Genomic DNA, 15,052 nt, shown 5'->3' with positions numbered 1-15,052 from the left:
CGAGATTCAAGCACACAAACACGTCACAAGTGTTACCGGACGATAAAACTTTAAAAGTCCCGAAAAAGAAGGTTTTTGAAATCTGGATCCATGCATGGCCTGAGTCTGTACTACTAGTACTACTGGGCCATGGCCCATGCCATGGGCTAGTGACTGGCATCGCAAGGTTGACGGGCCCGTCTTCCCCCCAGATGAAACAGATGAAACAAGATGAAACGAGATGAAACGAGATGAAACAAGATGAAACAAGATGAAACGCCAATGTACGGGCGCAGATGGGGCCGAGATGAAACGAAATGAAACAAAATGAAACAAGATGAAACAAGATGAAACAAGATGAAACCAAATGAAACTCGAAGTACGGGCGTAGATGGGCCGCGAATGAAACAAGATGAAACAATGTACGGGCGGAGATGGGCCGCGCGCAGTGCACCCGGCGTGACGTGCACGAGCGAAAAGAACTGAATTAATCCAATCATTGAAATAATTTTGTTTGCAGAGGCAATTCGCGCAAGGGAGGTATAGGAATTTGATGGCTTGCGAGTGACAGCACGAGCCGAATTTATTGCCCGTGGAAGTACCCACAATAGGAATACACTGTTGGGAACATGGTGGCGCCGCTGACGGTACCTATGTAAGTGGAATTACTTTATTGGAAGTACCCACGACGGGGAAAATAGTCTCTCTAGTATTGTCGGTGAATGGTGATGGTGGTGGTGGCGATGGCTACTTTCCTCTGCTCAGAGAGAACCCCTGCATGTCCTTCGTCGTGATGCGAAAGAGCAGTGGATGCAGGTAAAGGCCGTGTCAGAGAATTTCGCCTAGTGCTGTGGCCAGGGTGAAAATAAATTAGGGCTGAAACGATCATTCAATAACTCCAAGCGATCAACCAATCTCTTTAGAGATGAATATCATTGTAACATAGAAAAATGTGGGCACAAGTTATGCAATCGAGTCCACCAACTAAACCAGATTTCGAATAGTCAGACGTGCACAATCTAGCACAAAACTGACAAGGAGTATGAGTACTGAGACATTGAGATCAATTATAATTGTTGGTTCATACTGAATTATAGATTCTTTCCGGCTGTAGTCGTGCACCTCGAACACAAGACTATGAAGAAATTCCATGATGCCTTTGCTACATTCGCTGTGGCCACCAGTCAAACACTCTACATATACCCAGGCTACCGCTCAGTGTTTGATATTCTGTAAACATTTCAGGCAATTGTGTCGACTCCTGTAGACATCTGACTGGTTTAAAGCCTAGTTCACATTCGACGTAACACTGACGGTACAGGACGTAAGGGCCTGTCGGGACGGCTGGGGTGAGCTGTAAAATCTTTTACGATTCGTACGACACGACATGCTGCGGTCGTTGCGATGTTCTCCAGCGAACGGCGCGAGTCATAAGGCACAGTCCGTGACGGGGTGACTTTCGGACCTAATTTCTTGTTTTTCGGGACTTCTTTTCAATTATTTCTCCTTGAATGAAGCGAAATCAAATTCACAATACCAGTTTTTCATGGAGACAAAAAAGTAGCCCTGAAAGTTGTGCCATTCGAATAGTAGCCCTAGGAAATGATAAAACAGTTCATCTGTCATTCTCCTAAACTATCCCTAAATACCATAAGTGACATGAGATCTTATCTTGCTAAAATTCAACTCAAGTCGTGTTAGCCATTCTGCGAGTTATCATGGGAAGCGCAGTGTTCGAAATCCTAAAAATTTCCCAGTACGAATCGGGAGTGGATGGCGCACGACGCCGCCTCCTGTTCTCACTCAAAATGCAGCCGTTTTGTACGCTTGCGTCTCCGTCTATGCCCGTCTACGGTATGAAAAGTTGAACTGATCCAACACTTCCCGTCGCTTCCCGATCCGTACGGTAGTATGGTTGCGTTCCCGTTCCTGGTGTTCACATTGGACGCCGTCAGACCGTCCTGTCGCTTCCCATCGATCCTTACGCCGCGTCCCGTCGAATTTGAACTAGGCTTTATCAATATGAACTAGAGGAGTTCATGTTGTTGTTTCTAGAACGAAGAATCAGGCTTGTCGTCACCCTTTGGCTTGAAGCTCTTATCACCAACTTCCGCAACGAATCAATCGAAAAGATACCGTCTTGACTCCCGATCTCTTTCATAGCCACGCATCAATATTACTGCGCTTGAAAGTACACGATTGCACTCGTATCCACAATTGGATGGAGTGCAAGGGCTAGAATACTGCCACTGGTATGCATGCATAAAAAATCGTTTGCATTCGCTTTGAACACTAACGATTATCGATTGCGCTCTTAAAACGATCGGTTTGCGAGTTATCTGTATACTTGTTTCAGCCCTAAATGCATTGCCCTCGTAGAGGACAGGGATGAGCAGTGATATGAGCAGGGATGTGAGTACTGATGTGCCTTTCGTCCTCATATTTTACAGAGAAGACGTCTGCCCCCAATAATAAAATTAATGTAGTACTGATAATGTGTTGCCCTTTTATCTTCTCAGGAGCCCTATGCCTTTGCCTCTTCTCCCCTGGACTGAATGGACTGGACGCTCTGTCCAGTAGTGTCCAGTAAATGATTTGTAGTGTAAGTTAGGGTGCACTCTCTCTTGAGGATTTGCCCACATTGATGATTGTGCTCTCCGTGTTATTAGAAAATGTCTCTACCTGCCAGGATGGTATAAGAGCACGAACTGAATCACCTGTTGGTGCAGAAGGCTTGGAGGACTGCTTTTGAAACAGTTGTTCAAATTTCCTGCACCTCTTCGTAGCCGTTGTCTGATTGCTGCATTCTGGGGAGACTGAAGTTAAGGTTAGTGAAGCTGCACAGTCCCCGTGGAAATGTTTATGCTGCTACTATTTACTGCTGACATGTATTTATGTATTTCAGGAATCTCCAGAGGGTGAAGGCTTGCTGCAAGCTCCGTCCCTTCAATGTCGTGATACATCCGTAGATCAGTCGTGTGCCAGTCCTGTGCTTTTGTGAGCATGCTCCTTTGCACATGCCTTTGTCCTGTGCATGCGCGTGTGTGTGTGTGTGTGTGTGTACGCCAACGATACCGTCCGTGCACATGTGCATGGACGTGAGTTTGTGTGTTTGCCTTTGTTATATGCATACAGTATTATCAATTTATCATGCCTATACAAGCCTTGCCAGTGTCTCGATAGGAGAAGCAGGTACATGATTACACCACTTGGGTTTTGACCTTCTTTGGCCGGGGAGAACGTCCAAGGAAAGACTCCCTCTGGGCCAAGGTGTTGGCGACAGTTGAGAGTTGTCCTCTATTTTGCAGCGGGGGACAGCAGGGCATATTTGGTGCCGGAAAGAGTGCAGTTGCACCTTTCACGTTACTGTAAAATTTGCTAGGTCACTCCCTTGAAGCTGGAGACTGCTGATACTGCTGCTCAAACGGCTGCTGCTGTTACTCTCTGCTGCTACCATGGTCGTTGCTTTGTATCAATGGCGAAAATTCTCAGATGAGCTTTGGGTCCGGGCACTAGAACCCTGCTGCTGCCTCTGCAGCAGTTGTAGAAAGTTTTATAATACCAGTGTCAATGGTGAACTTCTGCTCTTTTTTTTATCCCAGACACTTTGTGCTCAAGAGACTGTTAGGTCTTTGTGGTGTTGTCGTTGCTGTTTGGTTATACTAGTTGGCGTCTGTTTGGAAATATATTGTGCTTTTCTGTATGTTCATGTGAACGTAGAAGCCCTCACCGACACCAACACTACGTTGCTGTGTTGTTTTCTTCCAAGGTCGGGCACAGTAAAGGAGACGACTCTGTGAGTATATTCGCAGATGAACTTTGGGTTAATAGAATGCAGGTGCTGCTGCTCTTGTGCCGGGCTGTTGGTGTCAATGATGGGGTGGATCATGCTTTCTCTTTATATACCTTTTGTATATTTGTGTGTAAGTAGGAGCACATACCAACACGTAATCTTTCTAAAGCCTAGTTCTCTTTTGACGCAACGCTGACGGTGCGGGACGTAAGGGCCTCTGACAGCTGGGGTGAGCTGTAAAATCTTGTACAATTCGTACGACACGACATGCTCCAGTCTTTGCGATGTTCAACAGCGAATGGTGCGAGTCATAAGGCACAGTCCGTGACGGGGTGACCGTCCCGTCGTTTCCCGTTGATCCTTATGTCGCGTCCCGTTGCGCCCCGTCGAATGTGAACTGGGCTTAACAATGGCATGGAGACAATTTCAATTGCAGTTTAATGTTACTGCACTGCACTGCAGGTATCAAGGCACTACCCAGAGGGAGGATGTTGGCCTTCTCCTGATGGGAAAATGTCTTCTTTCTCATGGCGTGGCCAGGACTGCACTGACCCTACCATCCACTCTACCTCTCCGGAAAGGGACTTGACAACCAGTCAAGATGGAAGTGCAGAGATATACCAGCGGTAAGTCACATGCTTAGGATATCCACTTGATGAAGGAAGGACAGGTGCTCAACTACTACACCAAAATGTGAGCATAAGGAGGTGGGCTGATGGGTCATGGATGGGTGACAGGTCTTTGCCCGGTTGCTGGAGTATAACAACCTGGGTCTTTGATTGGTTTAGAAGCGGCCCGTTCTATTCGGGGTGCCATCCTCAATTAGACGGGCAGTGACGATCTTGCAGGATCAATCGCACATGTAGAATATGGACATGTGGATGCGGGCAACAGATCTGTAATTTCCAGTATCAAAGCTCAGTTGTATTTGCTTTTCTATATTTTCTATTTGTGATGTTGTTCACTGCAGCTTCTAGCATTAACTGCCAAGTTGCACTGGCGCAGCAAGACTCCCAACAGTCAAGTATGTTTCATTGCATGCACTAGGATTACAGTAGAATGTCGATTATCCGAATGTCAACTGTCCAAACGGTCAATTATCCGAAATTCCTGTTTGCACTGAATTCAATTCAATAAGTCGACTTATACCGGTAAAATATGGTAACAGCGGGACTGCAGGGTGTGGCATTTCCATGATACAGTGGAAAATTTCACGATTTTTGGTGCAAACATAGCTCAGACGCTGCTCGATTGGATATACAATGCAGGTTCTTGGAACCACGGACACGACTCTTCGATTCAAGGCTCACAACACTTCGGGATCTGAACGTTTTAGGTCCGGGAGCTGTTCGCGGTTTTGTCGCTTGTCACGGTTGTGGACTCATCATTGTAGCATAAATGAGGCTGGACTATTCCAAGCGGAAAACTAAAATATTTCTTTCTCAAAGCACAATCACCGGCCCGGAGGAGCACACCTTCTCTAACTACATACCGGGTGCAGTACATGACACGTCCGTGTATTGACTAGTCTCTTGTACATTTAGATCTACCACACGACCCGCGTAGCGCTAGCACAGCAGTGCGGGTCTAGTCATGTGCTACTACTACTGCTACTACTACTGCTACTACTACTACTACTACTACTACAGTACTGCCGGGCGCCGAAGAACGGACCGCCGATGAACGGCCAGGCTATAATTTCGCCATTTTTTAAGAACGGTCTAGGTAGAAACGTAATGTACAATATGAATATGATGTACACTCAGACGCATAAATGTGCATGTAAGACTGTACCATCGAATAAGAACGAAACTGCTGTGTTCGCTAAAAATGAGAACGGGCTAGGCTAGAACCCTGACCCCGTTCTTCGGCGCCCGGCAGTACTGTAGTGTAGTGTTCCGTATGTTTGTTGACTATGGCATGCACGCAGAAGCCAGCGGATGTAAAAAGTCCAAATCGGAAACGGCTAAAACGGGATATCCTCAAATTTTGCCGAGCTGAAAATCACAGGGTACGTAGGGCTTGTAACAGTGAGTCGAATGCTCTTGGTCCGGAGAAGCTGCAACAGATGGTTCTCAAATCGAACGCGTTTCGAATATTGGCCATTTTGCACACAAATAGATGGTGTGGCTACCTGGCTGCACACTGTGACCTTATCACCTGGATCAGGTAGACTGCGTGCTCACGTTCGCTCATGTTCGATTTGGCGTATCTGACGAACCATGGACCGCAGCCTCCTTGGAAAAGAACATTCAACTCAGCGCCCCGAATCTACGTGTCCTGAAATTTAAAAAATTCAGCAGACTTCCCCTTTAATATTTAAGGCAGAACTTATTACAGTCCTTGATTAGAAGTTGACATATTCTTGTACGAATCCGGTGTCTTTTGTGAAAAGTGTATGCAAGCCTTTTAAAAGCATCTCCCACCAGGCATTCGATGGAATTTTTCATAGCGTGGAGATTTGTTACGGCGTGAACTGATGCTTGGCGTGTAGAATTTGCTTTTTGATGTGTTCTTTGGAAGATGCAGTCTTAAAAATGGTGTGGATGTCTTTGTTTCTGTCCTTCTGCTGTCCTCGTAGAAAGAATAATATAGACGTGCAGAAAATGTAGGAGAGCGATGACATCAGAAGGACACTCTCAGGTTCAGGGTACCTGTACTGCCCCAATAAAGTGGGTCAGATCCCAAAACGAGGTTGGCCGAAGCAAAAAAATAGAAGAGCCTGCCTTGAATCGAATATGAGGAAGAAGAAGAAGAAGACAAAGAAAGAGAAAGAGTAGGAATTTGTTTGTGTAAACTTTGTTTCCTCTGTCTAGGCCATCGCATTATAGCAACCAACAGTGTGTGTGTGTGTGTGTGTGTGTGTGTGTGTGTGTGTGTGTGTGTGTGTGTGTGTGTGCGCGTATGTGTGTGTGTGTGTGTTTGCGTTTGTGTGCACACGCTTGTGTGTGTATGTGTTTGCATGTGCGTATATTCTGCTCATCTTGACTTAAATTTCCACATCTGAGCATATTGTGTTCTGTATGTGAATTTATCTTCATTAACTTGTGCGCTACGTTCCTTTCTTCACGTTACGGCACTTTAGTATTGTTTTACTTGAACATCATACTCTCGCCCAACTTTGTTTCACCAACAAAGGTTTATTTTCTAATTGATTGTGTATGAGTTTCATACCACTGTCAGGGGCGTCGGAAGGTATTTTAGTGTGGTACGGTCAGCCATCTGAAGTACAATTTACTCGTGTGGGAGTGGTGGCTAAGCCGAACATTTTGGAAATTTAGATCCCAGATCAGTGTATTTTGTTGATTCACGGGGTATCTGGGGCAAAAAGTGGTACGGTCAATACTGTAGTGACTGTACCGTGTGCGACGCCCCTGACTGTTGCAATCCACCAGCTGTGTTTCCTTGAGGGGCGTATCCTTACCTGGGATGTGTTTTCTCATTCCCGGCAGCAGAAAGAGCTCTACAATATGTATATAATTTAAGAATAGAATTAGATGTACAGGAGAGTGCCGATTATCCCCACCCCTCGGGACGCAGGCTGTCTCCAGAGGGTTCAGATGAGAAGAATGTTCGGATAAGAGAGTAGTCACACATCAATCTAAATCATGCATATTCCAGCATGTTTTCATCATTTTCATTCTCTTCAGCAGTGCAATAGGAACTAGGTGCACTCAAGCTCCTCTAAATTAATGACACTATTATTACACATTTTGACTCAAACCTGTTGTAATACATCTTGTGAATCGCTTCAATGGTGCCCTGAGCGACGAAAATCAACAACTTGAAACTCATCTTCTACCCCTCAATTAAATGGAAGCAATTATTTTGGATAATTAATCATTTGGATAGTTGATATTAGGATAATCGGCACATTGTGTGTGATGGGGGGGGGGGGGGGGGGGAGAGGAAGAGGAGGAGGCTGCGAGAGGCCGTGGTGGACGTGTACTCGTGCAGAGCCTGGAAAAAGCCTCACTTTAGATGTATGCACATTCAAACGGTGGATGCTTCCCGCCATCCTTTTCCCCCTCTTTTTCCTTTTCCCGCCATTCTTTACCCCCTCTTTTTCAATTTCCCGCTCTTCTTTTCCCCCTCTTTTTCCCCCTTTTTCTCCCCTTTTCCCCCTTTTCTGCGAGAAGATTAGCCCCCTCCTTACTCGAAGTACGGGCGTAGATGGGCCGCGAATGAAACAAGATGAAACAATGTACGGGCGGAGATGGGCCGCGCGCAGTGCACCCGGCGTGACGTGCACGAGCGAAAAGAACTGAATTAATCCAATCATTGAAATAATTTTGTTTGCAGAGGCAATTCGCGCAAGGGAGGTATAGGAATTTGATGGCTTGCGAGTGACAGCACGAGCCGAATTTATTGCCCGTGGAAGTACCCACAATAGGAATACACTGTTGGGAACATGGTGGCGCCGCTGACGGTACCTATGTAAGTGGAATTACTTTATTGGAAGTACCCACGACGGGGAAAATAGTCTCTCTAGTATTGTCGGTGAATGGTGATGGTGGTGGTGGCGATGGCTACTTTCCTCTGCTCAGAGAGAACCCCTGCATGTCCTTCGTCGTGATGCGAAAGAGCAGTGGATGCAGGTAAAGGCCGTGTCAGAGAATTTCGCCTAGTGCTGTGGCCAGGGTGAAAATAAATTAGGGCTGAAACGATCATTCAATAACTCCAAGCGATCAACCAATCTCTTTAGAGATGAATATCATTGTAACATAGAAAAATGTGGGCACAAGTTATGCAATCGAGTCCACCAACTAAACCAGATTTCGAATAGTCAGACGTGCACAATCTAGCACAAAACTGACAAGGAGTATGAGTACTGAGACATTGAGATCAATTATAATTGTTGGTTCATACTGAATTATAGATTCTTTCCGGCTGTAGTCGTGCACCTCGAACACAAGACTATGAAGAAATTCCATGATGCCTTTGCTACATTCGCTGTGGCCACCAGTCAAACACTCTACATATACCCAGGCTACCGCTCAGTGTTTGATATTCTGTAAACATTTCAGGCAATTGTGTCGACTCCTGTAGACATCTGACTGGTTTAAAGCCTAGTTCACATTCGACGTAACACTGACGGTACAGGACGTAAGGGCCTGTCGGGACGGCTGGGGTGAGCTGTAAAATCTTTTACGATTCGTACGACACGACATGCTGCGGTCGTTGCGATGTTCTCCAGCGAACGGCGCGAGTCATAAGGCACAGTCCGTGACGGGGTGACTTTCGGACCTAATTTCTTGTTTTTCGGGACTTCTTTTCAATTATTTCTCCTTGAATGAAGCGAAATCAAATTCACAATACCAGTTTTTCATGGAGACAAAAAAGTAGCCCTGAAAGTTGTGCCATTCGAATAGTAGCCCTAGGAAATGATAAAACAGTTCATCTGTCATTCTCCTAAACTATCCCTAAATACCATAAGTGACATGAGATCTTATCTTGCTAAAATTCAACTCAAGTCGTGTTAGCCATTCTGCGAGTTATCATGGGAAGCGCAGTGTTCGAAATCCTAAAAATTTCCCAGTACGAATCGGGAGTGGATGGCGCACGACGCCGCCTCCTGTTCTCACTCAAAATGCAGCCGTTTTGTACGCTTGCGTCTCCGTCTATGCCCGTCTACGGTATGAAAAGTTGAACTGATCCAACACTTCCCGTCGCTTCCCGATCCGTACGGTAGTATGGTTGCGTTCCCGTTCCTGGTGTTCACATTGGACGCCGTCAGACCGTCCTGTCGCTTCCCATCGATCCTTACGCCGCGTCCCGTCGAATTTGAACTAGGCTTTATCAATATGAACTAGAGGAGTTCATGTTGTTGTTTCTAGAACGAAGAATCAGGCTTGTCGTCACCCTTTGGCTTGAAGCTCTTATCACCAACTTCCGCAACGAATCAATCGAAAAGATACCGTCTTGACTCCCGATCTCTTTCATAGCCACGCATCAATATTACTGCGCTTGAAAGTACACGATTGCACTCGTATCCACAATTGGATGGAGTGCAAGGGCTAGAATACTGCCACTGGTATGCATGCATAAAAAATCGTTTGCATTCGCTTTGAACACTAACGATTATCGATTGCGCTCTTAAAACGATCGGTTTGCGAGTTATCTGTATACTTGTTTCAGCCCTAAATGCATTGCCCTCGTAGAGGACAGGGATGAGCAGTGATATGAGCAGGGATGTGAGTACTGATGTGCCTTTCGTCCTCATATTTTACAGAGAAGACGTCTGCCCCCAATAATAAAATTAATGTAGTACTGATAATGTGTTGCCCTTTTATCTTCTCAGGAGCCCTATGCCTTTGCCTCTTCTCCCCTGGACTGAATGGACTGGACGCTCTGTCCAGTAGTGTCCAGTAAATGATTTGTAGTGTAAGTTAGGGTGCACTCTCTCTTGAGGATTTGCCCACATTGATGATTGTGCTCTCCGTGTTATTAGAAAATGTCTCTACCTGCCAGGATGGTATAAGAGCACGAACTGAATCACCTGTTGGTGCAGAAGGCTTGGAGGACTGCTTTTGAAACAGTTGTTCAAATTTCCTGCACCTCTTCGTAGCCGTTGTCTGATTGCTGCATTCTGGGGAGACTGAAGTTAAGGTTAGTGAAGCTGCACAGTCCCCGTGGAAATGTTTATGCTGCTACTATTTACTGCTGACATGTATTTATGTATTTCAGGAATCTCCAGAGGGTGAAGGCTTGCTGCAAGCTCCGTCCCTTCAATGTCGTGATACATCCGTAGATCAGTCGTGTGCCAGTCCTGTGCTTTTGTGAGCATGCTCCTTTGCACATGCCTTTGTCCTGTGCATGCGCGTGTGTGTGTGTGTGTGTGTGTACGCCAACGATACCGTCCGTGCACATGTGCATGGACGTGAGTTTGTGTGTTTGCCTTTGTTATATGCATACAGTATTATCAATTTATCATGCCTATACAAGCCTTGCCAGTGTCTCGATAGGAGAAGCAGGTACATGATTACACCACTTGGGTTTTGACCTTCTTTGGCCGGGGAGAACGTCCAAGGAAAGACTCCCTCTGGGCCAAGGTGTTGGCGACAGTTGAGAGTTGTCCTCTATTTTGCAGCGGGGGACAGCAGGGCATATTTGGTGCCGGAAAGAGTGCAGTTGCACCTTTCACGTTACTGTAAAATTTGCTAGGTCACTCCCTTGAAGCTGGAGACTGCTGATACTGCTGCTCAAACGGCTGCTGCTGTTACTCTCTGCTGCTACCATGGTCGTTGCTTTGTATCAATGGCGAAAATTCTCAGATGAGCTTTGGGTCCGGGCACTAGAACCCTGCTGCTGCCTCTGCAGCAGTTGTAGAAAGTTTTATAATACCAGTGTCAATGGTGAACTTCTGCTCTTTTTTTTATCCCAGACACTTTGTGCTCAAGAGACTGTTAGGTCTTTGTGGTGTTGTCGTTGCTGTTTGGTTATACTAGTTGGCGTCTGTTTGGAAATATATTGTGCTTTTCTGTATGTTCATGTGAACGTAGAAGCCCTCACCGACACCAACACTACGTTGCTGTGTTGTTTTCTTCCAAGGTCGGGCACAGTAAAGGAGACGACTCTGTGAGTATATTCGCAGATGAACTTTGGGTTAATAGAATGCAGGTGCTGCTGCTCTTGTGCCGGGCTGTTGGTGTCAATGATGGGGTGGATCATGCTTTCTCTTTATATACCTTTTGTATATTTGTGTGTAAGTAGGAGCACATACCAACACGTAATCTTTCTAAAGCCTAGTTCTCTTTTGACGCAACGCTGACGGTGCGGGACGTAAGGGCCTCTGACAGCTGGGGTGAGCTGTAAAATCTTGTACAATTCGTACGACACGACATGCTCCAGTCTTTGCGATGTTCAACAGCGAATGGTGCGAGTCATAAGGCACAGTCCGTGACGGGGTGACCGTCCCGTCGTTTCCCGTTGATCCTTATGTCGCGTCCCGTTGCGCCCCGTCGAATGTGAACTGGGCTTAACAATGGCATGGAGACAATTTCAATTGCAGTTTAATGTTACTGCACTGCACTGCAGGTATCAAGGCACTACCCAGAGGGAGGATGTTGGCCTTCTCCTGATGGGAAAATGTCTTCTTTCTCATGGCGTGGCCAGGACTGCACTGACCCTACCATCCACTCTACCTCTCCGGAAAGGGACTTGACAACCAGTCAAGATGGAAGTGCAGAGATATACCAGCGGTAAGTCACATGCTTAGGATATCCACTTGATGAAGGAAGGACAGGTGCTCAACTACTACACCAAAATGTGAGCATAAGGAGGTGGGCTGATGGGTCATGGATGGGTGACAGGTCTTTGCCCGGTTGCTGGAGTATAACAACCTGGGTCTTTGATTGGTTTAGAAGCGGCCCGTTCTATTCGGGGTGCCATCCTCAATTAGACGGGCAGTGACGATCTTGCAGGATCAATCGCACATGTAGAATATGGACATGTGGATGCGGGCAACAGATCTGTAATTTCCAGTATCAAAGCTCAGTTGTATTTGCTTTTCTATATTTTCTATTTGTGATGTTGTTCACTGCAGCTTCTAGCATTAACTGCCAAGTTGCACTGGCGCAGCAAGACTCCCAACAGTCAAGTATGTTTCATTGCATGCACTAGGATTACAGTAGAATGTCGATTATCCGAATGTCAACTGTCCAAACGGTCAATTATCCGAAATTCCTGTTTGCACTGAATTCAATTCAATAAGTCGACTTATACCGGTAAAATATGGTAACAGCGGGACTGCAGGGTGTGGCATTTCCATGATACAGTGGAAAATTTCACGATTTTTGGTGCAAACATAGCTCAGACGCTGCTCGATTGGATATACAATGCAGGTTCTTGGAACCACGGACACGACTCTTCGATTCAAGGCTCACAACACTTCGGGATCTGAACGTTTTAGGTCCGGGAGCTGTTCGCGGTTTTGTCGCTTGTCACGGTTGTGGACTCATCATTGTAGCATAAATGAGGCTGGACTATTCCAAGCGGAAAACTAAAATATTTCTTTCTCAAAGCACAATCACCGGCCCGGAGGAGCACACCTTCTCTAACTACATACCGGGTGCAGTACATGACACGTCCGTGTATTGACTAGTCTCTTGTACATTTAGATCTACCACACGACCCGCGTAGCGCTAGCACAGCAGTGCGGGTCTAGTCATGTGCTACTACTACTGCTACTACTACTGCTACTACTACTACTACTACTACTACAGTACTGCCGGGCGCCGAAGAACGGACCGCCGATGAACGGCCAGGCTATAATTTCGCCATTTTTTAAGAACGGTCTAGGTAGAAACGTAATGTACAATATGAATATGATGTACACTCAGACGCATAAATGTGCATGTAAGACTGTACCATCGAATAAGAACGAAACTGCTGTGTTCGCTAAAAATGAGAACGGGCTAGGCTAGAACCCTGACCCCGTTCTTCGGCGCCCGGCAGTACTGTAGTGTAGTGTTCCGTATGTTTGTTGACTATGGCATGCACGCAGAAGCCAGCGGATGTAAAAAGTCCAAATCGGAAACGGCTAAAACGGGATATCCTCAAATTTTGCCGAGCTGAAAATCACAGGGTACGTAGGGCTTGTAACAGTGAGTCGAATGCTCTTGGTCCGGAGAAGCTGCAACAGATGGTTCTCAAATCGAACGCGTTTCGAATATTGGCCATTTTGCACACAAATAGATGGTGTGGCTACCTGGCTGCACACTGTGACCTTATCACCTGGATCAGGTAGACTGCGTGCTCACGTTCGCTCATGTTCGATTTGGCGTATCTGACGAACCATGGACCGCAGCCTCCTTGGAAAAGAACATTCAACTCAGCGCCCCGAATCTACGTGTCCTGAAATTTAAAAAATTCAGCAGACTTCCCCTTTAATATTTAAGGCAGAACTTATTACAGTCCTTGATTAGAAGTTGACATATTCTTGTACGAATCCGGTGTCTTTTGTGAAAAGTGTATGCAAGCCTTTTAAAAGCATCTCCCACCAGGCATTCGATGGAATTTTTCATAGCGTGGAGATTTGTTACGGCGTGAACTGATGCTTGGCGTGTAGAATTTGCTTTTTGATGTGTTCTTTGGAAGATGCAGTCTTAAAAATGGTGTGGATGTCTTTGTTTCTGTCCTTCTGCTGTCCTCGTAGAAAGAATAATATAGACGTGCAGAAAATGTAGGAGAGCGATGACATCAGAAGGACACTCTCAGGTTCAGGGTACCTGTACTGCCCCAATAAAGTGGGTCAGATCCCAAAACGAGGTTGGCCGAAGCAAAAAAATAGAAGAGCCTGCCTTGAATCGAATATGAGGAAGAAGAAGAAGAAGACAAAGAAAGAGAAAGAGTAGGAATTTGTTTGTGTAAACTTTGTTTCCTCTGTCTAGGCCATCGCATTATAGCAACCAACAGTGTGTGTGTGTGTGTGTGTGTGTGTGTGTGTGTGTGTGTGTGTGTGTGTGTGTGTGTGCGCGTATGTGTGTGTGTGTGTGTTTGCGTTTGTGTGCACACGCTTGTGTGTGTATGTGTTTGCATGTGTGTATATTCTGCTCATCTTGACTTAAATTTCCACATCTGAGCATATTGTGTTCTGTATGTGAATTTATCTTCATTAACTTGTGCGCTACGTTCCTTTCTTCACGTTACGGCACTTTAGTATTGTTTTACTTGAACATCATACTCTCGCCCAACTTTGTTTCACCAACAAAGGTTTATTTTCTAATTGATTGTGTATGAGTTTCATACCACTGTCAGGGGCGTCGGAAGGTATTTTAGTGTGGTACGGTCAGCCATCTGAAGTACAATTTACTCGTGTGGGAGTGGTGGCTAAGCCGAACATTTTGGAAATTTAGATCCCAGATCAGTGTATTTTGTTGATTCACGGGGTATCTGGGGCAAAAAGTGGTACGGTCAATACTGTAGTGACTGTACCGTGTGCGACGCCCCTGACTGTTGCAATCCACCAGCTGTGTTTCCTTGAGGGGCGTATCCTTACCTGGGATGTGTTTTCTCATTCCCGGCAGCAGAAAGAGCTCTACAATATGTATATAATTTAAGAATAGAATTAGATGTACAGGAGAGTGCCGATTATCCCCACCCCTCGGGACGCAGGCTGTCTCCAGAGGGTTCAGATGAGAAGAATGTTCGGATAAGAGAGTAGTCACACATCAATCTAAATCATGCATATTCCAGCATGTTTTCATCATTTTCATTCTCTTCAGCAGTGCAATAGGAACTAGGTGCACTCAAGCTCCTCTAAATTAATGACACTATTAT

At 45.8% G+C, this 15,052-nt stretch overlaps 2 long non-coding RNA genes across 4 annotated transcripts; both read left to right on the top strand.

The window, feature by feature from the left end:
* The first annotated feature begins 166 nt into the window (after positions 1–166).
* Positions 167–7,168, top strand: LOC135819548 (uncharacterized). 2 transcript variants are annotated; one of them, XR_010553938.1, is made up of 7 exons: positions 167–795; positions 2,649–2,806; positions 3,115–3,171; positions 3,700–3,775; positions 4,235–4,398; positions 4,743–4,796; positions 6,354–7,168. It is a non-coding gene; the product is annotated as an uncharacterized LOC135819548 (long non-coding RNA). The 2 variants fall into 2 exon arrangements; XR_010553937.1 differs by lacking the exon at positions 3,115–3,171 and having other exon boundaries at positions 6,354–7,166.
* Positions 7,169–7,989: 821 nt separating this feature from the next.
* On the top strand, positions 7,990–14,744 carry LOC135819547 (uncharacterized). Of its 2 annotated transcripts, XR_010553936.1 has the most exons (7): positions 7,990–8,370; positions 10,224–10,381; positions 10,690–10,746; positions 11,275–11,350; positions 11,810–11,973; positions 12,318–12,371; positions 13,929–14,744. It is a non-coding gene; the product is annotated as an uncharacterized LOC135819547 (long non-coding RNA). The 2 variants fall into 2 exon arrangements; XR_010553935.1 differs by lacking the exon at positions 10,690–10,746 and having other exon boundaries at positions 13,929–14,742.
* The last annotated feature ends 308 nt before the right edge of the window (positions 14,745–15,052 follow it).

The sequence above is a fragment of the Sycon ciliatum genome, chromosome 6 (genome assembly GCF_964019385.1).
Source record: "Sycon ciliatum chromosome 6, ocSycCili1.1, whole genome shotgun sequence".
NCBI lineage: Eukaryota > Metazoa > Porifera > Calcarea > Leucosolenida > Sycettidae > Sycon > Sycon ciliatum.
Note: the sequence above shows the minus strand (reverse complement) of the source record. Positions and strands in the feature narration are given on the sequence as shown.